Source organism: Macaca nemestrina, chromosome 1, assembly GCF_043159975.1.
Source record: "Macaca nemestrina isolate mMacNem1 chromosome 1, mMacNem.hap1, whole genome shotgun sequence".
In the NCBI taxonomy this organism is placed as follows: Eukaryota; Metazoa; Chordata; class Mammalia; order Primates; family Cercopithecidae; genus Macaca; species Macaca nemestrina.
The window spans coordinates 142,427,144-142,453,423 of record NC_092125.1 but is presented as its reverse complement, the minus strand read 5'-3'; the positions used below and the strand labels follow the sequence as shown (position 1 = coordinate 142,453,423).

Genomic DNA, 26,280 nt, shown 5'->3' with positions numbered 1-26,280 from the left:
CCACCCAAGGCCCCAAACAGATAGACAGAGAGCTAGAACTTGCTCCTTTGTCACCTGCCTATGGATTCAGGACCAACATCACACAATCGCTTCCTTTGCGGGTGAGGGCCTCTGGATTTCGGGAGTCTCCAGGGAAATGGCTCTAGGGTGTCTCATTCTTTCTTACTCTTCCGTTCCCCATCTCCTGCAGACAATACTCAGATAGTTGCTTCCCCAGCTCACAGCCCCTGCTCAGAGGGCAAGGCAGGTCTGAGGATGGAGACACCTGCCATCAGGACTGGGGCAGTTTTGCACATCTATCTGCCCCCCAACCCATGCCCATGTCCATTCTCTCAAACATGCCCTTACCCTTTTGCCTAGAAATGTTTAAAGCTCTATAGTTTATGCCTCCAAAGTCAATAGGGGGCCTTGGATGGTGACCAAGTCTTCTCCCCACCATCTGCACAGGGCAGGGCTTGTTGCTTTCCAGGGCCGTGGCTCCCTGTGCCCTTCAAAGTCTTTCCTGGGTCTGTAGACTTTCAATGACATTAGAACCTGAAGCGCTGTCCAAAGCCAGATCCAGACATCACCACCTTTTCCAGGGTCCATCAAGGACTCCTTAGAGGTGGCATTGGGGTGGAAAGAAGCATGAAGGTCCTGTTTCCAGTTTTCCTTTTAAGGAGCAGACATTGATACAGTCATTCAAAGTGCTAAGGGAAGCACACTCCCAGAAAAAAAAAAAATCCCTATTTACTTTACCAGAATCCCTGAGGCCCCAGCAAATAGTTCCTCTAAGTAAACCCAATAATCATCACTTTTTTACACAGAGACTTAGGCTGTAGAAGGAAGTTCAATGGAGTGGGCCATTTGGAAAGGCATTATTATGTCTAGTAAGGACAGCTCGTATTTTTTGAGAACTCACTTTGTTAGCTAAGACGTATTGAGCTCTTACTAGTGCAAGCTATCATTTTAGCTTTTAGTTTATATAATAGATATATACACCATTCACTATTCATCACATCCTATGAGGTAGGCAACACTATAATTCCCATTTCATAGACAAAAAAAACTTAAAGAAAGGTTCAATATCTTGCCTAAGGTTTTGAAGGTAGACGGTAGCGTGAATAAGACAAGCCAGGAATTAAAATCATTCCCTGTTCCATCCCCAGGCTCCCCAAGCAGGTGGACATTCACTCATTCATCTCAAGTGCCTGAATAAGTGCCGAATTCAGGTCATACAAAGACAATAAGGCCTAGGCTGAACATCACCACCCCTTCCGGGTCCATCGAGGACTCCTTAGAGATGGCATTGGGGAGGAAGGAAGCATGACGATCCTGCTTCCAGTCTTCCTTTTAAGGAGCAGACATTGATATTTAGCCATTCAAAGTGCTAAGAGAAGCACACTCCAGAAGTTCAATGCCCAATAGTGAAGACAGATCTGTAAGTTATAGTACAGTGAAACAAGTGCTGAGAGAGAGGTAGGTGGGAAGTGTGTAGGAATGAAATGAGGAGTTCACTGATTGCAGAACTTTCTTGAACCAAAGTTCAGAGCCCCGCCCCTCCCCCCCACAAAAAAAAGATGTCCTTCCTGGGGAACTGCTCAGTGATGCATAGACTTGCTGGGCCCCCTTAGGCAGGGAGGGTGGCACATTCGCCAGATAGCTGGATCGCCCCCCAGACTCCCAGTCATGGGCCAAATATCCAATCGACCCTTTCTGTGGAGATTCAATGTTGAGTGATGGGAAAAATGGGGAAATTGCCAGGAATCTTTCATGACAGCGTAAGTCCAACTTGCTGGGTTCTCTTAAAATGCATGCCGTGGCTTTCTGATGTTTTCCATATGCCACAGAATTTATGAGTCTGATCTCACAGAGCAGCCAGAAAGCTCAGAGGCAATTGATGATGTATGTGGACCGTCTGGCTCCTCTGAGAAAGGATTCAATTCTATCTCTTAAAGTGATTTAATCCTAAATCTTAGGCTGGAACAAATAGAAAATGCAAAGCTGTCTTCCTTGTTTAAGGATTTTGTATTCTTTGATAGTTTCAAAACAATCATGCAGAGGAAAAAAACCTATCTTAACAAATATATCATATTGGAAAGTGTAGATGCTTTGACAAATTACAAAGCCAACCAAGTCAGATACTTCCTTGTCAACTTTTGCTTCCAGCTGGCAAGCATTTAAAATAATATTCCAAGGAGGTTTAACATTCATGATTACATTGTTTGATTATTGCACTTTCTAGATAATGGTTTTTCAAAATTGTATCTTGCAGCTAAAAATTAAATAGCGACTTCTGGGCATGCATGACATTCTTTAATAAAATGAGACCCAATGTAATATTCTCAGAGGCTGAGCAGTAATATAGAAGAGATTTACTGTAGTCCAAATGAGTGAGATCACTGATCCTATAGGATTCTTATTATTTTCTCAAGCTAAACTCCAGAGAATGCTGGGAATGGAGCCACAGACTCTGTTCACGTCTAGCGGGATCCTAGATGGGCTTTCCTTTCCTACGTGGATATCTAAAGAATTCTTGGGGTCTTTGGGCTGTGGAAAAATGCCTTTTAGGAGAAAGCTATGGACAAAGTTGTTTATTTGTGTCCACTGTTGGACACAATTAAAATTTGTGTCCACCAACAGTGGTAAGTTTGGGCACAATAGTGGGTCTGATGGGCTTTTCCATCTGGAATATTTATTCAATAAGAAAATCATTTACAAATGTACTAGAAAGTATGGAGCTGGCTGGATCCCCAGAGTGAAAACGTCTTGGGTGGTGCGTGCATCCTGTGTTCATGCATCAGAACAAAGAGGACAGAGGCACCTGGGGATGGACTCCATGGAGTGCTGGCAGCATGCTGACTCACTGGGCTTGCCTACCCTCAGGCAAGGCTGGGCTAAGCATGGCAAGAAACAACTGCAAAACCTTAGTGACTTAACACAATAAAAGCTATTCTTCATTCACACAAGGTCCCATGTGAATGTCACAGGTCAGGCAACTTTAAGTCATGAGTTCAGGGGTTCAGTTCCTGACATGGCATGTGGTTCTGACTTCTCAGGGTCCTTAGCTCCAGGAACACAGCTGGCAAAGAGAGGGACCACAAAAGAGCTTGCAGGGCATTTTAGGGGCCAAGCCTTGAAGTACATGCTCTACCCACATTGGATAGAACCTAGTCATGCTGCCCCTCCCAACTGCAAGGAGGCTGGGAACAGAGGAGCCTGCGGTCTCAGTGAACACCAGCAGTCTCTGCTACACACAGTAGGGACCCATTTCTGCTGGGGACAATTTTAAAGCTCAAAGATCAATTTTCATACTTTCTAGAGATTTTCTCTTCCATTTACCAGGCCTTTTGTTTTCTATGTCCAGCATCATTAAATCAGAGCCCCTTTAGCACAGGTGTCCTGCGTGATTCACTTCCTGCCCAGAGCCACAGGACAATCCTGTACAGTGGGATAGGAATGTATGAGGGGCAGCCTCTTCATTTGTCAAGAAATGGATACTAATAATGCAAGAAATGCAACAATATAAGCAGCAAGAGTTCTGTAAAGGGAACTAACTAATAAGGAAGTCAAAGCCACCCTATTATTCTGTGGAAACACAAATAAGCCCAGAGGATATGGCATAACTTGAGTTGTGGGTTAATCTTAAGTTTTCTGATCATTATTTACGATTATTTGTCACTAAAGATCTGTTGTATTAAGTCATTTTAGAAAAAGTTATAATAGCTAAGTGTGGTGGCTCACACCTGTAATCCTAACAGTTTGGGAGGCCAAGACTGGCTGATCTCTTGAGCCCAGGAGTTCACGACCAGCCTGGAGAACATGATGAAACCCTGTTTACACAAAACTACAAAAATTAGCAGGGCATGGTGGCATGCACCTGTAGTCCCAGCTACTCAGGAGGCTTGAAGTGGGAGGACTGCCTGAGGTGGGGGAAGTCGAGGCTGCAGTGAGCTGTGGTTGTGCCACTGTCCCCAGCCTGAGTGACAGAGTGAGACTCTGTCTCAAAAAAAGAAGAGAGAGAAAGTTATAATAATGAACTCTGTTAAGCTTAAGGGAAAATACAGATATTTCTCTTTGTTACTTTGGGTCATTACATTTTCATTCAAAAGAATTTTGCTACTAGAGATCTCGAAGCAGAGCCTACAAAGAGGAAGTGTGTGTGCATGTGTTTTCACACTTGTGCTGTATACTGGTAACTGTGAAAGTCCAACTCCTTTTGTAGTTTCAAGTATGCTATGATGATGGCGCCCTTATTTGTGTACTTGGGGCTTTAGTAAGGTACTCCCTCACCTCACCCTGCTTCCCTGAGAACCAGAAATAAGACTGCCCTTTGAAAGCCAAACAAGAAGATCAATATCGGAAAGAAGCAAAGTTTCTTGATGAAGGCAAAATGGCTCCAGGTCCTCTAAAACCCTATTAGCAATCCAGGGAAGAGGTAACATAGATAAAGGAAGAACATGCCCATTAGAAGAAAAGCTAGTCAGCTTTGGCAGCCTAGAGGAAGAAGAAGTACCAGGGCATGTGCTAGTGGCATAAGCAAAGTGCATTGAATCCCAGTGCAAAGGAATTGCGGCTGGATCCCAGAGGCCGTGGGAAATCAGGGAAGAGAATCCCACCCTATTGAGGTCATGGTTCTGGTCCCTACTTAATTACTGATTCTTAATTATAAATGGTTATCATATATGCTCATGTATAAGATGAGGATTTTGTTTTTAAGCATCCCTTGGTAAAGAGGAAGTAGCCTTACTTTTAAGACTTCAAAAATGTTTTCCTGAGAATGCTCTCTTGATTACTTTATTGTGAATAGCAAAGTGCCATTTGGGGAAGATTCACTTAAAGGAGGTTAAAGGAGGTCAAACTCAACAAACGGAGTCACTCCCTCTCATTGGCAAAAGTATCCTTAATGTGAAGATGAATGTGGAGGGGTAAGGCCAGTTGAGTTCCAGTCTTCTAGCCCCAGTTAGTTCTGTCGCTAAATGGAAGGACTGAGTGGTATTAGTTTTATTTCACTAAATATTCAAGTCATCTAACTCTTCTTTTTCTGATGATACACTTCCCCAGGAGTCTTCTGATCATGACTTGGAGTGGGCTTCAGGAAAATAATGTGCTGGTCATGTAGACTTTGGAGCATTTCAGCCCCTTTGACAGTTACTGCTCATTGCTAATTAGTACCCTGGCATAGTGCTTTTATCCTTCAATCTCACTACTTAGCTAATGGGTCTCTCTCAGAAAAGTGGATCTACTCTTGGTACATTGTCTAAGTTCTGAATCCACAAGGCTGAAGTCCAACGTAGCTCATGGACAATTTGCAAAGGCCATGAAGTCCACCAGTCAAGGCTTCCCAGCAGATGGGCTGCTGATATTGTTCTTCAAGAAAACTTTCTGACTTGTTGGATGCGTGAAAAGAGAGCTAATTTTTTCTATTGTCATATAATCCGAAATTTTCCATCTCAAATTGCAAGATTCCAATTTTCATCTCTGCACAGCTTCAGGTTGCTTCTCTTTTGTGCCCTGAAAATGAATTTTGCAAGTAATACCCAAAAGTTCTATGTTACTGGCAATCTGGGGAGCAACAAATGTGTCAGTTCTTACTAGCAATTCCCAAACATCACAGAACACTCAACATGAAGTGTTTATAAGAGCTAAGCTGATGCCAACTATGCCCTCAAGATCTGAAGACAAACTCTGAAGCCAATAAGATTGACACACAATACTTTCTCATTTTGGCTTAAACCCCCCTCCCCAAGCTCCTTAGGGAGTCCATTTCTTGGCAGGCACTTCTGTAAGGTACTTCTTAAACTTTAAGGGATGCTTGAGTTTGCTACCAGTTTTTGTTATTGTTGTTATTGTTTGACAACTCTATTCTAGAAATGTTAGGTTGGCTTTCTCTAAGGGAGGCTTATTTAGAACATGGATTTTAAATAAAAACTGAAAACATCAGGAGCCACTGACTACATAAGAACTTGGGAAATGGGAAAGCTTCCCTGGAAATGGGAAAGCTTCCCCTGTAAGACAGGAAAGCAGAGGTCTGCATCTGTAATGGAATAAACTAAGTGGGTAATTCTGGTGGACTGCTTCTAACTCTCTGGAACACGCTCGCATAGTACCCTGGCCTCTCTTTCATAACTTTTCACCATGGTTGTAGTCGATTATGTAATTATTGGGTTAATGTCTAAATTCCTGCTACATTTTAAGTTCCAAGAAGGTGGGCTTTTCCCCTCTGAAAACTCAGCACCTACTACAGTGCCTTGCACATGGAAGATGTTTAGTAAAGATTAGATGAACATATGATATACCATCCAAGGGACTAGGTTTTTTATCTTGGAGCCACTAATGCCTAGCAGAATGCCTGGCAGGAACTCAGTCATCAGTTGTAAAAGCAAGGAAGGAAGGAAAGAAGAAGGAAAGAAGGGAGGGAGGGGTCGTCTCCATCCCATGGACTCAGTGTAGTTGGACTTGAGGTTTCCTGATTAATGCCATCAAAAGGCAAATCCCCTTCTGTTAGCAAAAGATATGAAAAATAAACAGAATGCCATCTAATTTAATTTGAGCACCAAAGAAAGTGACTAACGAGGCATTTTTGTATTTGGGTAGGAGGAGAATACTCTAAGTGCTATCTGGAAATGGCTCTAGTTACTTTGGTGACTGTTATGGTCTTGTGAGAATAATCTCCTCTTAATAAGGACAATTACTTAGATTTATTACTCCTCCGTGGTCTTGTTAAAGATCTAAGAAGAATCCTATTTAAATGAAAAGGACAATAGGAGCTTTTTAATAGAGAGCAAGGTTTAATTAAAACTCCAGCATAGGATTGGTACCTCTGTGGCTAAGCAGAAAAACTAGGTTAAAAAAGAAAAAGAGGAGTAAATAAACAATGGCACCTACTCTACCTGCTTTTCGGGGAAAAAAGTCCATTTTCAATGAAAAGTCTCAAAAGAGAATGTGTATTCAGGTTACACAAAGCATCCCTTTTGTGAGGATGGCCTTTTGGAATCTAGTCCTCCTTCCTCATTCAATGAAAAATCCTTTAGACTTGAGATAATGAGCTTCCTGACCTGCTGGGAGCCCGATTCAAGAGGGAGAATTGGGATGACTGATGGGAATCGCTGAAACAGTATACAGTGGTACTTAAAAAGTACTTGATAATGTTCCTAGCAAGAAATAGGAACCCAGAATGCTCCCAGGGAAACGCATTACTCCGGAGAGTCCCAACCCACAAGTAGAAGTGCAGGATTCTTCCTGCTTACGTAAAATAACAAGAGCTGTTTAGAAGTCCCAAAAGCTCTGGCCCTGGAGAACTGTCATTAAAAAGAATTAATATTACATAAACCCCCAAAACAACAATGCAGAATGAAAGCAAGCAAGTGGAATCACACGTCGGATGGATGGCTGCTAAGTGAAGGGTGTGCGCTGTGGCCAAGAGGCAGCGAGCGTCTTGGCTGCCTGATGGAGCTGGTGCTTCTAAGTCGGAGTGGTGCATATAAATACAGCTGTCTGGTTGTAGCATTTTTCTTTTGTAAATAAATAACCAACAACAGTCAGATGGATGCATTTTGGGTGACAGTGGCACATGGGAACTCATGTTATCTAATCTAAGCTAGAAATATTTCCACATTAAATTATATTATTGAAAACAATGCAGGAGCAACCATGGGGTGGGATAGGGCTAGAGGGGCTCTTGCTTGGCTTCTGGGGTATGTTCTGACTTTATGTCACCCTAGTGGTCAACAAATGTCATACCAAGAACAGATGAGCACTAAATGAGTCTCTTCTTGTGATGATTATAACAAGGCTGTAAAATGGAAAATAGTAAATATAACTCATCCTTATTAAGACTCACTGGTATTTGTTTCCAGCTAGAGCTCCTAACAAGAGAGTAAACAATTCTTGGTCTCCTGTGATTGCTAATTAAAATGCAATAAATTATGGAATCAATTTAAATTCTGGATCAGCTCTACAGTGGGTTCAATAAACCTCCTAAATTTTATTTTCCCCATGGGGTTCCTTTTCCTTGAGGTAGGGAGGTGTGTGTGCATGGCCTCTCTTTTGTTTGATTTTTAATTGCTCCAGCAGCTTCTTTCAGGGCAAGATGGCCAATAGTGGGACAAATCCCAAAATCCTGGCATGCATTTTCCTGGCTCCAGGTTACCTTGGACAAGACCAGGACAAGACTTGGAGTTGCTGCCCAAAGTTGTTCATGGTAGTGGCCTTGGCAACACACTTAGAACAACCAAATAGCGTGGGGTCCCTACAGCCTTGTCAAGAGCAATGGGGACCAGGTATTCCCTTTCATGCGGTCAGTGTATGAAGGAAGAGTGTTTGTCAGTAAGGCCCGTAGGAAGCCACTGACATACATGCATGTGTGTATTTGGAGGCTATTTTAGGTCTAGTAGGCTCTACAAGAAAAAAAAAACACACACACACATTCTAAGAAATATTCCCTGGGGAGGCCATTATATACACTAATTAAGGAAACTCAGAAAGCCAATACCCATTTAGTAAGATGGACACCTGAAGCAGAAGCAGCTTTCTAGGCCCTAAGGAAGGCCCTAACCCAAGCCCCAGTGTTAAGGTTGCCAACAGGGCAAGACTTTTCTTTATATGTCACAGAAAAAACAGGAATAACTCTAGGAGTCCTTACACAGGTCCAAGGGATGACGAGCTTGCAACCCGTGGCATACGTAAGTCAGGAAATTGATGGCAAAGGTGGTGGCAAAGGCTTAGCCTCATTGTTTACAGGTAGTGGTGGCAGTAGCAGTCTTAGTATCTGAAACAGTTAAAATGATACAGGGAAGAGATCTTACTGTGTGGACATCTAATGATGTGAATGGCATACTCACTGCTAAAGAAGACTTGTGGCTGTCAGACAACCGTTTACTTAAATATCAGGCTCTATTACTTGAAGGGCCAGTGCTGCAACTGCACACTTGTGCAACTCTTAACACAGCCACATTTCTTCCAGACAATGAATAAAAGATAGAACATAACTGTCAATAAGTAATTGCTCAAACCTACGCCGCTCGAGGGGACCTTCTAGAGGTTCCCTTGACTGATCCTGACCTCAACTTGTATACTGCTAAAAGTTCCTTTGTAGAAAAAGGACTTCAGAAAGTAAGGTATGCAGTGGTCAGTGATAATGGAATACTTGAAAGTAATCCTCTCATTCCAGGAACTAGTGCTCAGCTGGCAGAACTAATAGCCCTCACTCAGGCACTAGAATTAGGAGAAGGAAAAAGGGTAAATATATATACAGACTCTAAGGATGCTTACCTAGTCCTCCATGCCCATGCAGCAATATGGAGGGAAAGGGAATTCCTAACTTCCGAGGGAACACCTATCAAACATCAGGAAGCCATTAGGTGTTGCAGGAAGTCAGGGACCCCAAGCAGAGGGATCAGTTGAAGCCGCGGCAGAAGAACATAAATTGTGAAGATTTCATGGACACTTATTAGTTCCCCAAATTAATACTTTCATAATTTCTTATGCCTGTCTTTACTGCAATCTCTGAACATAAATTGTGAAGATTTCATGGACACTTATCGCTTCCCCAATCAATACCCTTGTGATTTCCTATGCCTGTGTTTACTTTAATCTCTTAATCCCGTCATCTTCGTAAGCTGAGGAGGATGCATGTCCCCTCAGGACCCTTTGATGATTGTGTTAACTGCACAAATTGGTTTGTAGAGTATGTGTGATTGAACAATATGAAATCTGGGCACCTTGAAAAAAGAACAGGATAACAGCAGTGTTCAGGGAACAAGGGAGATGGCCTTGGACTCTGATGCCAGTGAGGCAGATGGAACAGAGCCATATTTCTCTTCTTTCAAAAGCAAATAGGAGAAATATCACTGAATTCTTTTTCTCAGCAAGGAACATCGCTGAGAAAGAGAATGCGCCCCTGAGGGTAGGCCTATGAATGGCCCCCTTGGAGGCGGCTGTCTTTTACAGTAGAAGCTGAAGGAGTGAAATAAGCCCCAGTCTCCTGTAGCACTCCCAGGCTTATTAGGACAAGGAAATTCCTGCCTAATAAATTTTGGTCAGACAGGTTGTCTGCTCTCAAACCCTGCCTCCTGATAAGATGTTATCAATGACAATGCAAGCCTGAAACTTCATTAGCAATTTTAATTTCGCCCCATCCTGTGGTCCTGTGATCTTGCCCTGCCTCCATTTGCTTTGTGATACTTTAGTACCTTGTGAAGCATGTGATCTCTGTGACCCACACCCTATTCGTACACTCCCTCCCCTTTTGAAAATCGCTAATAAAAACTTGCTGGTTTTACGGCTCAGGGAGCATCACGGAACCTGCCGACATGTGATGTCTCCCCCAGATACCCAGCTTTAAAATTTATCTCTCTTGTACTCTTTCCCTTTATTTCTCAGACCAGCCAATGCTTAGGGAAATAAAAAAGAACCCACGTTAAATATCGGGGGTGGGGTTTTCCCTGATAATTAGGAGATTATTATTGGCAGTACAGAAACTGAAAAAGGTGGCAGTCTTACGCTGCCGGGGTCATCAGAAAGGACACTTTGGGAGGCTGAGGTGGGCGGATCATGAAGTCAGGAGATCAAGACCATCCTGGCTAACATAGTGAAACCCCGTCTCTACTAAAAAACAAAAAACTAGCCGGGCATGATTGTGGGCATCTATAGTCCCAGCTACTCAGAAGGCTGAGGCAGGAGACTGGCATGAACCCGGGAGGCAGAGCTTGCAGTGAGCCGAGATTGTGCAACTGCACTCCAGCCTGGGTGACAGAGCAAGACTCTGTCTCAAAAAAAAAAAAAGAAAAATAAAAAGAAAGGAAAGGAAAGGGAAATAAAAGGGGACCGCCAAGTGGATATTAAAGCAAAAAGAACCACAAGACAGGACCCTCCATTAGAAATGCTTATAGAAAGACCCCTAGTGTGGGATAATCCCTTCTGAGAAACCAAGCCCCAATATTCAGCAGAAGAAATAAAATGGGGAACCTCATGAGGACACAGTTTCCTCCCCTCAGGATGGCTAGCCACCAAAGAAGGAAAAATACTTTCACCAGCAGTTACCCAATGAAAATTACTTAAAACCCTTCACCAAACCTTTCACTTAAGCATTGATAGCACCCATCAGATGGTCAAATCATTATTTACTGGACCAGGCCTTTTCAAAACTATCAAGCAGATAGTCAGGGCCTGTGAAGTGTGCCCCCCCCCAAAAAAAAAACTCCTCTGCACTTTAGGCCATACATTTCAATCCCTGTATCTTTAGCCTCCTAGTTAAGTTTGTCTCTTCCAGAATCAAAGCTGTAAAGCTACAAATCATTCTTCAAATGGAGCCCCAGATGCAGTACATGACTAAAATCTACCGCAGACCCCTGGATCGGCCTGCTAGCCCATGCTCCAATGTTGATGACATCAAAGGCACCCTCCCGAGGAAATCTCAACTACACAACCTCTACTACTCCTCAATTCAGCAGGAAGCAGTTAGAGTGGTCATCGGCCAACCTCCCCAACAGTGCTTGGGTTTTGCTGTTGAGAGGGGGGACTGAGAGATAGGACTAGCTGGATTTCCTAGGCCAACTAAGAATCCCTAAGCCTAGCTGGGAAGGCAAACACATCCACCTTTAAACACGGGGATTGCAACTTAGCTCACACCTGATCAATCAGGTAGTAAAGAGAGCTCACTAAAATGCTAATTAGGCAAAAACAGGAGGTAAAGAAATAGCCAATCATCTATCGCCTGAGAGCACAGTGGGAGGGACAATGATTGGGATATAAACCCAGGCATTCAAGCCAGCAACAGCTACCCTCTTTGGGTCTCCACGCTTTGTATGGGAGCTCTGTTTTCACTCTATTAAATCTTGCAACCACAAAAAAAAAAAAAAAAAAAAAAAAAAAAAAAAAAAAAAAAAAAAAAAAAAAAAGACAGAAAGAAAGAAAAGAAAGAAAAGAAAGGAACTATTCCCTGAGGAGCTGGGTACAGTGGCTCACACCTGTAGTCCCAGCCCTTTGGGAGGCTGAGGTGGGTGGATCACCTGAGGTCAGGAATTTGAGACCAGGCTGACCAATGAGGTGAAACCCCATTTCTACTAAATACAAAAAAGTAGCCAGGCATGGTGCCTCATGCCTGTCATCCCAGCTACTTAGGAAGCTGAGGCGGGAGAATTGCTTGAACCTGGGAAGTGGAGGTTGTAGTGAGCTGAGATTGTGCCATTGCACTCCAGCCTAGGCAACAAAAGTGAAACTCTATCTTTAAAAAAAAAAAAGAACTTGTATCAGCTGGGGGCAGATAAAGTGTAGAGAGGAGTGTGTGTGTGTTCCAGCTGGAATATAGGCTGTTCTTGTCCTCTGAGCCAAGCCTGAGATGCAGTCCCAGGTAATACTAGGACTTACGTCAGAGCTGAGGCACAACCGAAGACCGTGTAGAATATGCCTAGTCCCTTGCTGCCTCCTTCAGACATCAATAGTTTCACTCTTTGCTACTTGGGAAGCAATGCTTGACATAGTAAAAATACATGCCACCCTCCCAGTTGTTAGCCAACTACAACTCACAAGAATTAGCTTCTGTCTCATCTGAATGTGGGAAGAGTTCTTAGCCCCGATCTCAGTGCTGCCCATCTAGTCAATATTTGATAAACACTTCTTGGTTATTTGTGAGTATCTTAGTCCATTTGTGCTGCTATAACAAAGTATCATCGACTGGGTAACTTATAAATAATAGAAATTTGTTCTCATGGCTCTGGAGGCCAGGAGATCTAAGCTCAAGGTGCCAGCAGGATTGGTGTCTGCTGAGGGCTTCTCTTTGCTTCCAAGATAGTCCCTAATTGCTGCATCTTCCAGAGGGGAGGAACACTGTGTTCTCACTTGGCAGAAGGGGCAGAAGGGCAAGAGAGAGCTTCCTTCAATTGTGAGCCCTTTTATAAGGTCACTAATCTCATTCATGAGAGTGAAGCCCTTGTGACTTAATCACCTCCCAAAGGCCACACTTCCTAATACTGTTGCATTGAGGATTAAGTTTTAACATGAATTTTTGTGGGGACATCATCATTCAAACCATAATGGCCAGGCAAAAGACATTTTCACCTTATAGATGGGCCCTTTGGTTGCTTTTAAAGTCATCATGATGTAGTGGGCTAAGCATGGGCATTAGAGTAAGGCAGAGTTGCTTAAAAACCTCTGTTTTATCTCTTATTAATGGCATATTTTTTAAAAAGTTACTTTGCCTTATATATAAAGTAGAATTAATAATGCCTACTCAATTGGGGCTATTAGAGAGCTTAACCAAGTTCTTGTATATGAAATGCCTAGAATAGTAAACATACCCAATAAATATCTAGTAAAAACTATTTAAAATGCAGTTTTATCTATTCTATTAACTTTATTTTTATATTCATTTATCATTTTTTATTAAACAATCCATCAAGTATAATCTCCTCCATTGCCCACTGCCTCAGGCTGTTTCCTTAAAAGAATAGCATTACAAGATATATATACATATTTTTAAATTATACTTTAAGTTCTGGGATACATATCCAGAACATGCAGGTTTGTTACATAGGTATACATGTGCCATGATGGTTTGTTGCACCCATCATCCCATCATCTACATTAGGTGTTTCTCCTAACACTATCCCTGCTCTAGTCCCCCACCCCCTAACAGGCTCCAGTGTGTGATGTTCCCCTCCCTGTTTCCATGTATTCTCATTGTTCAACTCCCACTTATGAGTGAGAACATGCAGTGCTTGGTTTTCTGTTCCTGTGTTAGTTTGCTGAGAATGATGGTTTCTAGCTTCATCCGTGTCCCTGCAAAAAACATGAACTCATCCGTTTTTAAGGCTGCATAGTATTCCATGGTGTACATGTGCCACATTTTCGTTATCCAGTCTGTCATTGATGGGCATTTGGGTTGGTTCCAAGTCGTTGTTATTGTGAATAGTGCTGCAATAAACAAATGTGTGCATGTGTCTTTAAAGTAGAATGATTTATAATCCTTTGGGTATATACCCAGTAATGGGATTGATAGGCCAAATGGTATTTCTGGTTCTAGATCCTTGAGGAATTGCCACACTGTCTTCCACAATGGTTGAACTAATGTACACTCGCACCAACAGTGTAAAAGCATTCCTATTTCTCCACATCCTCTCCAGCATCTGTTGTTTCCTGGCTTTTTAAGGATCACCATTCTAACCAGCTTGAGATGGTATCTCATTGTGGTTTTGATTTGCAGTTCCCTAATGACCAGTGATGATGAGCTTTTTTTTCATATGTCTGTTGGCCACATAAATGTCTTCTTTTGAGAAGTGTCTATTCATATCCTTTGCCCACTTTTTGATAGAGTTGTTTGTTTTTGTCTTGTAAATATGTTTAAGTTCCTTGTAGATTCTGGATATTAGCCTTTGTCAGATGGATAGATTGCAAAAATTTTCTTCCATTCTGTAGGTTGTCTGTTCACTCTGATGATAGGTCCTTTTGCTGTGCAGAAGCCCTTTAATTAGATCCCCTGTGTCAATTTTGGCTTTCATTATCATTGCATTTGGTGTTTTGGTCATGAAGTCTTTGCCCATGCCTATGTCCTGAATGGTATTGCCTGGTTTTCTTCTAGGGTTTTATGGTTTTTAGGTCTTATGTTTAAGTCTTTAATCCATCTTGAGTTAATTTTTGTATAAGGTGTAAGGAAGGGGTCCAGTTTCAGTTTTCTGCATATGGCTAGCCAGTTTTCCCAACACCGTTTATTAAATAGGGAATCCTTTCCCCATTGCTTGTTTTTGTCAGGTTTGTCAAAGATCAGATGGCTGTAGATGTGTGGTGTTATCTCCGAGGCCTCTGTTCTGTTTCATTGTTCCGTACATCTGTTTTGGTACCAGTACCATGCTATTTTGGTTACTGTAGCCTTGCAGTATAGTTTGAAGTCAGGTAGCATGATGCCTCCAATTTTGTTCTTTTTGCTTAGGATTGTCTCGGTTATACAGGCTCTTTTTTGGTGCTAAATGAAATTTAAAGTAGTTTTTTCTAATTCTGTGAAGAAAGTCAAGGGGGATAGCATTGAATCTGTAAATTACTTCAGGCACTATGGCCATTTTCACAATATTGATTCTTCCTATTTATGAGCATGGAATGTTTCTCCATTTATTTGTGTCCTCTCTTATTTCATTGAGCAGTTGTTTGTAGTTCTCCTTGAAGAGGTCCTTCACATCCCTTGTAAGTTGGATTCCTAGGTATTTTATTCTCTTTGTAGCAATTGTGAATGGGAGTTCACTCATGATTTGGCTCTCTGTTTGTCTATTATTGGTGTATAGGAATGCTTGTGATTTTTTGCACATTGATTTTGTATCCTGACACTTTGCTGAAGTTGCTTATCAGCTTAAGGAGATTTTGGGCTGAGATGATGGGGTTTTCTAAATATACAATCATGTCATCTGCAAACAATTTGATATCCTCTCTTCCATTTGAATACCTTTCATTTCTTTCTCCTGCCTGATTGCCCTGATCAGAACTTCCAATACTATGTTGAATAAGAGTGGTGAGAGAGGGCATCTTTGTCTTGTGCTGCTTTTCAAAGGGAATGCTTCCAGCTTTTGCCCATTTAGTATGATATTGGCTGTGGCTTTGTCATAAATAGCTCTTCTTGTTTTGAGATATGTTCTAGCAATATGTAGTTTATTGAGAATTATTAGCATGAAGTGGTGTTGGATTTGATCAAAGGCCTTTTCTGCATCTATTGAGATAATCGTGTAGTTTTTGTCATTGGTTCTCTTTATGTGATGGATTATGTTTATTGATTTGTGTATGTTGAACCATCCTTGCATCCCAGGGATGAAGCAAACTTGATCATGGTGAATAAGTTTTTTGATATGCTGCTGGATTTGGTTTGCCAATATTTTATTGAGGATTTTCACATTGATGTTTATCAGGGATATTGGCCTGAAATTTTCTTTTTTTGTTGTATCTCTGCCAGGTTTTGGTAACAGAATGGTGCTGGCCTCATAAAATGAGTTAGGGAGGAGCCGCTCTTTTTCTATTGTTTGGAATAGTTTCAGGAGGAATGTCACCAGGTCCTCTTTGTACCTCTGGTAAAAATCGACTGTGAATCTCTCTGGTCCTGGGCTTTTTTTTTTTGGTTTGTAGGCTATTAATTACTGCCATAACTTCAGAACTTGTTATTGGTCTATTCAAGGATTTGACTTCTTCCTGGTTTAGTCTTGGGAGAGTGTATGTGTCCAGGAATTATCCATTTCTTTTAGATTTTCTAGTCTATTTGCATAGAATTATTTATAGTATTCTCTGATGGTAGTTTGTATTTCTGTGGGATCAGTGGTGATATCCCCTTTATCAGTTTTTATTGTATCTATTTAATTCTTCTCTCTTTTCTTCTTTATGAGTCTGGCTAGCAGTCTATCTATTTTACTGATCTTTTCAAAAAACCAGCTCCTGGATTTATTGATTTTTTGAAGTGTCTTTTGTGTCTCTATCTCCTTCAGTTCTGCACTGATGTTAGTCATGTCTTGTCTTCTTTTGAATTCATTTGAATTTGTTTGCTCTTAGTTCTCTAGTTCTTTTAATTGCAATGTTAGGGTGTCGATTTTAGATCTTCCTGCTTTCTCCTTTAGGTATCTAGTGCTATAAATTTCCCTCTAAACACTGCTTTAGTTGTGTCCCGGAGATTCTGGTACATTGTGTCTTTGTTCTCATTGGTTTCAAAGAACTTATTTATTTCTGCCTTAATTTTGTTATTTACCCACTAGTCATTCAGGAGCAGGTTGTTCAGTTTCCATGTAATTGTGTGGTTTTGAGTGAGTTTCTTAATCCTGAGTTCTAATTTGATTGCACTGTGGTCTGAGAGACAGTTTGTTATGATTTCTGTTCTTTTACATTTGCTGAGGAGTACTCTACTTCCAACTATGTGGTCAATTTTGGAATAAGTGTGATATGATGCTGACAAGAATGTATAATTCTGTTGACTTGGGGTGGAGAGTTCTGTAGATGTCTACTAGGTCTGCTTGGTGCAGAGCTGAGTTCAATTCCTGGGTATCCTTGTTAACCTTCTGTCTCACTGATCTGTCTAATATTGACAGTGGGGTGTTAAAGTCTCCCATTATTGTGGTGTGGGAGTGTAAGTCTCTTTTTAGGTCTCTAAAGGCTTGCTTTATGAATCTGGGTGCTCCTGTGTTGGGTGCATATATATTTAGGATAGTTAGCTCTTCTTGTTAAATTAATCCCTTTACCATTATGTAATGGCCTTCCTTGCCTCTTTTGATCTTTGTTGGTTTAAAGTCTGTTTTATCAGAGACTAGCATTGCAACCCCGGCTTTTTTTTTTTTTTTTTTTTTTTTTTGCCTTCCATTTGCTTGGTAGATCTTCCTCCATCCCTTTATTTTGAGCCTATGTGTGTCTCTGCACATGAGATGAATCTCCTGAACATAGCACACTGATGGGTCTTGTCTCTTTATCCAGTTTGCCAGTCTGTGTCTTTTACTTGGGGCATTTAGCCCATTTACATTTAAGGCTAATACTGTTATGTTTGAATTTGATCCTGCCATTATGATGTGAGCTGGTTATTTTGCCTGTTAGTTGATGCAGTTTCTTCACAGTGTCAATGGTCTTTACAATTTGGTATGTGTTTTGCAGTGGCTGGGACTGTTTTTTCCTTTCCATATTTAGTGCTTCCTTCAGGAGTTCTTGTAAGGCAGGCCTGGTGGTACAAAATCTCTCAGCATTTGCTTGTCTGTGTAGGATTTTATTTCTCCTTCGCTTATGAAACTTAGTTTGGCTGGATGATATACTGGGTTGAAAATTCTTTTCTTTAAGAATGTTGAATATTGGCCCCCACTCTCTTCTGGCTTGTAGAGTTTCTGAAGAGAGATCTGCTGTTAGTCTGATGGGCTTCCCTTTGTGGGTAACCCAACCTTTCTCTCTGGCTGCCCTTAACATTTTTTCTTCATTTCAACCTTGGTGAATCTGACGATTATGTGTCTTGGGGTTGCTCTCCTTGAAGAGTATCTTTGTGGTGGTCTCTGTATTTCTTGAATTTAAATGTGGCCAGTCTTGCTAGGTTGGGGAAGTTCTCCTGGATAGTATCCTGAAGTGTGTTTTCCAACTTGGTTCCATTCTCCCCGTCACTTTCAGATACACCAATCAAACGTAGGTTTGGTCTTTTCACATAGTCCCACATTTCTTTTTTTTTTTTTTTTTTTTTTGAGACGGAGTCTTGCTCTGTTGCCCAGGCTGGAGTGCAGTGGCCGGATCTCAGCTCACTGCAAGCTCCGCCTCCTGGGTTCACACCATTCTCCTGCCTCAGCCTCCCGAGTAGCTGGGACTACAGGCGCCCGCCACCTCGCCCGGCTAGTTTTTTGTATTTTTTAGTAGAGACGGGGTTTCACCGTGTTCGCCAGGATGGTCTCGATCTCCTGACCTCGTGATCTGCCCGACTCGGCCTCCCAAAGTGCTGGGATTACAGGCTTGAGCCACCGCGCCCGGCCAGTCCCACATTTCTTGAAGCCTTTGTCATTCTTGTTTCTCTAATCTTGTCTTCACACGTTAATTCATTAAGTTGATCTTCAATCTCTGATATCCTTTCTTCCACTTGATCAATTCGGTTATTGATACTTGTGTATGCTTCTCGAAGTTCTTGTGCTGTGTTTTTCATCTCCATCGGGTCATTTACATTCTTCTCTAAAGTGGTTATTCTAGTTAGCAATTCGTCTAACCTTTTTTCAAGGTTCTTAGCTCCCTTGCATTGGGTTAGAACATGCTCCTTTAGCTCGGAGGAGTTTGTTATTACCCACCTTCTGAAGCCTCCTTCTGTCAATTCATTACACTCATTCTCCATCCAGTTTTGTTCCCTTGCTGGCGAGGAGTTGTGATCCTTTGGAGGAAGAGGCATTCTGGTTTTTGGAATTTTCAGGCTTTTTGTGATTTTTCCTCATCTTCATGGAGTTATCTACCTTTGGTCTTTGATGTTCATGATCTTTGGATGGGGTTTTGGCATGGACGTCCTTTTTGTTGATGTTGATGCTATTCATTTCTGTTTGTTAGTTTTCCTTCTAACAGTCAGGCCTGTCTGCTGCAGGTCCACTGAAGTTTGCTGGAGGTTCACTCCAGACCCTGTTTGCCTGGGTATCGCCAATGGAGGCTGCAGAATAGCAAAGATTGCTGCCTATTCCTTCCTCTGGAAGCTTAATCCCAGAGGGGCACCTGCCTCATGCCAGCAAGAGTTCTCCTGTATGAGGTGGCTGTCGACCCCTGCTGGGGGGTGTCTCCCTGTCAGGAGGCAGGGACCCACTTGAGGAGGCAGTCTGTCCCTTAGCAGGGCTCAAATGCTCTGCTGGGATATCCACTGCTTTCTTCAGAGCTGGCAGGCAGGAACATTTAAATCTGCTGAAGCAGTGCCCACAGCTGCCCCTTCTCCCAGGTGCTCTGTCTCAGGGAGATGGGAATTTTGTCTATAATCCCCTGACTGGGGTTGCTGCCTTTCTTTCAGAGATGCCATGCCCAGTGAGGAAGAATCTAGAGAGGCAGTCTGGCTACACAGCTTTGTTGAGCTGCAGTGTGCTCCACACAGTTCAAACTTCCTGGCAGCTTTGCTTACACTGTGAGGGGAAAACTGCCTAATCAAACCTCAGTAAAGGTGGATGCCCCTCCCCCCACCAAGCTGAGTACCCAGGTTGACTTCACACTGCTGTGCTGGCAGGGAGAATTTCAAGCCAGTAGATCTTAGCTTGCTGGTCTCTGTGGGTGTGGGATCCACTGAGCTAGACCACTTGGCTCCCTGGCTTCAGCCTCCTTTCCAGGGGAGCAAACTGTTCTGTCTTGCTGGCACTCTAGGCACCACTGGGGTACAAAAAAAAGCTCCTGCAGCTAGATTGTTGTCTGCCCAAATAGCTGCCCATTTTTGTGCTTGAAACCCAGGGCCCTAGTGGTGTAGGCACCTGAGGGAATCTCCTGGTCTGCAGGTTGCGAAGATCATGGGAAAAGGGTAGTATCTGGGCTGGAGTGCACCATTCCTCAGGGCACAGTCCCTCACAGCTTCACTTGGATAGGAGAGGGAGTTCCCTCACCCCTTGCACTCCCTGGGTGAAGTGATGCCCCACCCTGTCTAACCAGTGCCAATGAGATGAGCCGGGTACCTCAGTTGGAAATGCAGAAATCACCCAGCTTCTGCATTGATCTCGCTGGGGGCTGCAGACTGGAGCTGTTCCTGTTTGGCCATCTTGCCAGCCACCTGTACCTTGACAAGGTATTTTAAACAGCGAAATATTTTTTTCTTGTCTAAGATGACGCACATGCACACAGAGCACAAAGAACATACACATAGCACACACACACACGCGCGCACACACACACAGGCAGATGGATGACTTTCTAAAGCATCCAAGCTTGGGATTGTCATCATAATTAATAAGGGGACATGTTCAGGGTGAGAAAGCACATGGGAGCCGTTCATGTGCAGTGCGTCATGTGAGACGGATTCCTCCCTGACCTGTTTTTAAAAATCTGTTCCAACGAGCCCAGCGGGAGCAAGGGGCAGGCCCAGCTGCCCGCAAGTCAGGGCAACCAATGTCATGTGCTTGTGTTGGAAGAAAGAAAGCAAACCCAAGAACCCAGCCATCACTTGCTCTGATCCAACTCTGTGGTAGCTACTCATGAACATTTAATGGTGATTAGTTTGTTCTTCCCTGGAATCTCTGATAGGAAACCTGTTGGCAGAGCTGCAAACAATAGCTTAAAAAGACTACACCTCTAGAGAGAACAGCCTGGCCACTGAAGGGGTTTCTTCTCTCTGTCCTTCTGATTAGCCTTGTATTTTCCATCTGACAGTGTTGCGTACAATGTGCCTTTTCTGTTCCTGCTCATTCTTGGATGGTGTGTCAGTCTGTTTTCACACTGCTATAAAGAACTACCCGAGACTGGGTAACTTATAAAGAAAAGAGGTTAAATTGACTCAAAATTCCACAGGCTATACAGGAAGTATGGTTGTGGAGACCTCAGGAAACTTACAATCATGGTGGAAGGGCAAAGGGGAATCAAGCACCTTCTTCACAGCTTGACAGGTGAGAGAGAAGGGGGAACTGCCACACACTTTTAAGCCATCAGATCTCCTGAGAACTCACTCACTATCATGAGAACAGCAAGGGGGAAATCTACCTCCGTGATCCAATCACCTCCCACCAGGCCCCTCCGCCAGCACTGGGGATGATAATTCGACAAGAGATTTGGGTGGGGACACAAGAGCCAAACCATGTCAGATGAGTAGTCAGTCAAGCACCATCTTCCCGTTTGTTTCTTCTGCCAGATGATGTTTCTGCTGTTAGTATTGCTTGAAGACAGATGGGGTTCCTGGAGAGCCAGTGCCCAGTTGGTGGTCAGGAAGTGGGGCCCAGAGAATGTGGGCCAAAGGGTAGAAGCCCTGGGCTGGAGAAAGGTTATGGGTGACACTGTGCCCAGAGAGGAGAAGGCCCTCAGAAAAATTCTGTAGGAAATCCAATGCTTCAAAGGGCTAGAGGAACACAAGGGAATCCTTTCATCACAGAAGGCTATCAATCTTATAGTTTTTTTTGTTTGTTTGTTTGCTTGTTTTTTTAAAGGCCAGGTGTGGTGGCTCACATCTGTAATCCCAGCACTTTGGGAGGCCAGAGTGGGTGGATTGCTTGAGGGCAGGAATTTGAGACCCGCCTGGGCAACACGGCAAAACCCCATTTCTACAAAAAATAAAAAAAATAGCTGGATGTGGTGGCGTGTGCCTGTAGTCTTGGCTACTCCAGAGGCTGAGGTGGAAGGATCTCTTGAGCCCAGGAGGTCAAGAATGCAGTGAGTTGTGATCACACCACTGCCCTCCAGCCTGGGCAACAGGAGACCCTGTGTCAAAATTAACTAACTAATTAATTAATCAATATATGAAAAGAAAAAAAAAAAAAAAGTTTGGAGGAGACCCCAGAAGGAGGAAGACAGTTGACTTTTATTTGTTTTAAAAATTAAAAACAAAGAATGAAAAATATTGGCTTTAAAAAGTCTAGTTTCATTTATGGCTGGTTAAGGAAGTGGCTGTGAGGAAAAGGAAATAGACGTTAAGATGTTGGGAAAATGTGACAGCTTGTGAAGGATGAGCTCAGTTCGGGCACACATTGGGCAATCCCATGAGTCCCAAACACATCTTTACTTTCAGGACCTCGAAGAAGGCAAGTGCAGTACCTGCATGAAACAGAAGGAATCTTTGTAAGCTTTGGCGTTTTCAGAGCAGTGCAAAAGAAAGAAGAGCCTGGCTCAGGACAGAGGCCTGAGAGCCTGCAGTCAACAGGTCAGAAGGAAAAGTGCCCCAAAAGCAGTGTAGCCCAGGGCCAAGGCTGGAAAGGTAACTATGTGAGGGTGGACTCTGAAGTCCAGTGGGAGTGCTCCCTGCCCCAGGCCCACCCTCACCCCGTGCACCAGAACATTCATGCCCTCTTCACCTCCTTGGTCTTGGTCCCTAGAGGTCCAGCATCCTTATGCCTTTTTCCCTCTTTACCTTTGTCCCCATGACAGGCCCCAAACTCAGAGACCATTCCTCATCTTCTGTCCTCTTATGCACATTCTATTCAGAATGTCACATTTTCCAGCCCCACCTCCTCTTCTCCCCTGCTTCTCTTGAAACTTCTGTGCTCTCTGGAACTCACTGCCAGTCATCAGCAAAATCCCCAACTCTGCACTTTTTCCCTGAATGCTCCCTTTCCCTTGCTGAAACTTGCTCTGCTGAGGACAAGCAATGGCCTGTTCAGTTTCTCAGTATGGTAGTGACTCTCCCCACCCTCCACTCCCAAATCTAATAATTCTTTTCCCTTTTTGCTGTCCCTTAAACCCCTCATCTTCTCCTTTCCCAGCCTAAAGTCCATGGTCAGTCATAATTACTCCCCAGTCTGCATCTCAAGCTCGGAATTCTTTCCTAAGCTAGAACCAAGTATCCAATTGCCTACTTGACATCTCCACTTGGACATCTGATAGGTTCTTCAGACTTCAGCATGTCCAAAGTCAAGCTTATGCTCTTTCCCATCAGCTTTTCCTGCAGTCTCCCTGGTTTCAGTAATTGCTCAGGTCAAGACATTTGATGTCATCTTTAGGTCTTTTATATCTAACAATCTGTCAACAAATCCCATTGGCCCCACCTTAAAATATATCCTGGATTTGACCACATCTCTCACTCTACCATCACACATTGGTCCAGGCTACCAATATCTCTTGCCTGGGTTCCATAGTAGCCTCCTGCTCTTTTATGCTATTCCCATAGCAGCCAGCCACCTGCTAAACTAAGACATGCCATGTTTCCCCACATCTCAAAACACACCCGTGGCTTCCTGCACCACTCAGAGGAAAAGCCAGGTTCTTCCTCTTCCTGCAAGGACCTAGCTGGTCTGATTTCCAGCCCCACCCTACTCTGGGCTCACCTCTGTCTCTTTCTCCCTGCACTCCACTGCAGCCACACTGCTCCCCACTGCTCTTGCTCGTGAGGTCAGGAGTGGACCTCCACCCCTGGCTTTTGCGCTTGCTTTTCCTGCTGCTGGGATCCTCTCTCCAGTCCTTCCTGTCGTAAACCTTCTGAAAGACTCCTGGCCTGGCTGGACCACCCCTCAGACTACCTCTCTTCTCCCCTGCTCTGTTGTTTCTCTTTGTCACTGCCCAACATGCTGTATCTGCTACACGCTGTATCTTGGCTGCATTTTATCCTAGTTACTGTTTTTCCATCTACTCTAAGAAGGCAGGGATTTTAATCGATTCTATTTACTGCTGAGTCCCCATTGCCCTGAATAGTGCCTGGCACACAGTTGTTGAATAAATGAATGAATACCTGAGGCTCTGGGAGGGTCATTGGTGAAAGTGCAGAAGAGGAAGGTGGAGGGGTCATGTAAATGTGACAGGACTGGGCTTCAGAGGGAGTGGGGACACAGAGGAGAGCCGGGAATCCCGGCTGTTTGAGACCAGGACCAACTTTCTGGTTATCATTATATCCCCAGCACCTGGCACACAACTGGGCCCCCAGCAGCTGCTCGGAAATATCTATTGAATAGAAGAATGTGTTTTGTTCGGATTGGAGATACCTGAACAAGGATGAACGCAAAATTAATCACTGCTGTTGATTTCATAACCTTCCTATAACCTGAGGTTACACAGAAGTTTATCACCTGGGTGTCCCCTTGCTATGTCACCTTATTATTTACTATTTACTCCTGTATAAACTTCATTCATGTCTGCTGGGCACAGTGGCTCGTGCTTGTAATCCCCGTGCTTTGGAAGATGGAGGCAGGAGGATCACTTGAGGCCAGGAGCTCGAGATCAGCCTGGGCAATATAGTGAGACCCCCGTCTCCACAAAAAGTTAAAAAACGAGTTGCCCCTGGGGTGCATGACTGTAGTTCCAGCTACTCAGGAGGCTGAGGCTGAAGGGTTGCTTGAACCCAGGAGTTTGAGGCTGCAGGGAGTTCCAGCTCACCTACCCCCAAATCTCAGTAAATCCCTGAGGCCTAAGTTCTCTGAGTTACGTCTCTCACTAAGTTCTCAGGCCTGCTAACTCTGTGCCTGACATGCGTTGGAATGGTCTCGGTGCTGTTCTCATCCTGCGGAGACCACTGTACCCTATTGGTACAGAGTGGCATGCACAGCAGGCTCATCCTGAAGTTAGGGGTTTCATCACAGTTCAAGATGTTAACACATTTAAGTGGAAAATTCGGTATCCTTCTTCCTAAAAGTCCCTTGGTCACCCCTCCTTTACCCCTCAGGATTTCACAGTGCCCACTTCTCTCCTCAGGCCACACATAGACACAGGCCTGGCCCACAGCTATAGCTCTCCTCTTTGGGTCTGGCGAGAAGTACCCTGGGATGCCTTTATTTGCAGTGTCATTAAGGTAACGGCATTGAATTAAAGGAGTTGAAATAAAAAAACAGCTTTCCGAGACCTGGACACTAAGACCAGGTCTCGGAAAGCTGTTTTTTTATTTCAGTTAACCAAGTGTGATTTGAATTGTGACAACATGGTTTGGGATTATCTCAATTAAATGTTTATGAAAACAATTTCCAGTTAAAGTCATTAGAAAATTGCTTCCTTCTCAACCCAGATGTGTGATGGGAAACGGAGAAGAACAACAGAAATGGGCGTCACCTTACCCATCAGATAATAATCCAGACCACAAGCCCCACTCATCCCAGCTAATTCTGCCACTGCAGATTTAGGAGACAAAGTAAGAGCGGGCCGGGCACTGGACTGGGGGCTCAGCTATTTGTGCTCACTAGGCAATGGGGAGTGGGAAGAAATTAAGGCTACAAGAAAATCTGCCTCACACCTCACCTCCATCGTACTCTTTTTAGGAATCAAGTTGCAAATAGCCATTGCCCCTAAGATCAGGCTTCGGTTAGTAGAACTAGCTAGAACTAGCAGGCCTCCCAGCCTGCCTCCAGGGAACCCCTAGCCCGGGGAGTAGCCGGTACAAGAAGCTACTGCTTGCACATCAACAGCCGTTGTCCTCTAGAACACCTAAGGCAGTGGCTCTCACCAACAACGTCGGCATCAGCAGCACCTGGGAACTTGTTAGATATGTAAATTCTCAAACCCCACCCCAGACCTACTAAATCAGAAACTCTAGGAATGGGGCTCGGGAATCTGCGCTTGAAGAAGCCCTACAGGGATGCTGATGCATGCTCAAATTTGAGAACCACGGAACTGAGGATCTGTTGGGTATTCTGTACAGCTTATATACAAAGTCAGGCCTGCATACACTGTATGGTGAAATCTGTTCAATCATTTTCACGTGATGGAAAAACAATTCAAAACCTTAATTGTGCTTATTTACAAAGACGAACAGAAAGGCACTGAGAAGATGCTGGATGGTACTGCTTTAAACCCCGTGGTGCTGGACCATTGTGGCAATGGTCTGTCCATGTCTTCAGGGGTGAGGTGCTGGCAAGGTTAGCCCTCTAATACCCAGCAAAGGACATGCAAGTAAATAAATAAGGGCCCTGAACGTGAAATGAGCCTTTGCAAAGCTCCAGGTTTTTTGCTTAGAACTATTTACTTTTAGTTGTACTTTACAGAAGTTGAGGAGTTGATGCCTCGGACCCCAGAAGTCTCCGTGCCTGATTCTATGCTAACATCCCTGTGTCTCACAACCCTCCATTTTATAAACGAGAAAACTGACAACACTAACTTTTTATATTTTTATTTATTTGTTTTTTTGAGACAGAGTCTTGCTCTGTCATCCAGGCTGGAGTGCAGTGGTGCGATCTCAACTCACTGCAACCCTTGCCTCCCAAGTTCAAGCAATTCTCCTGCCTCAGCCTCTCGAGTAGCTGGGATTATAGGCATATGCCA

The 26,280-nt window shown here is 43.6% G+C and overlaps 1 long non-coding RNA gene across 1 annotated transcript in view; it reads left to right on the top strand.

The window, feature by feature from the left end:
- Window positions 1-24,818, top strand: part of LOC105482840 (uncharacterized) — a 30,280-nt gene extending 5,462 nt beyond the window's left edge. The window contains exons 3-4 of the long non-coding RNA XR_987918.3: window positions 22,115-22,246; window positions 23,934-24,818. This is a non-coding gene — a long non-coding RNA (uncharacterized lncRNA). The remainder of the gene's footprint in view (window positions 1-22,114; window positions 22,247-23,933) is intronic.
- Window positions 24,819-26,280: the final 1,462 nt, after the last annotated feature.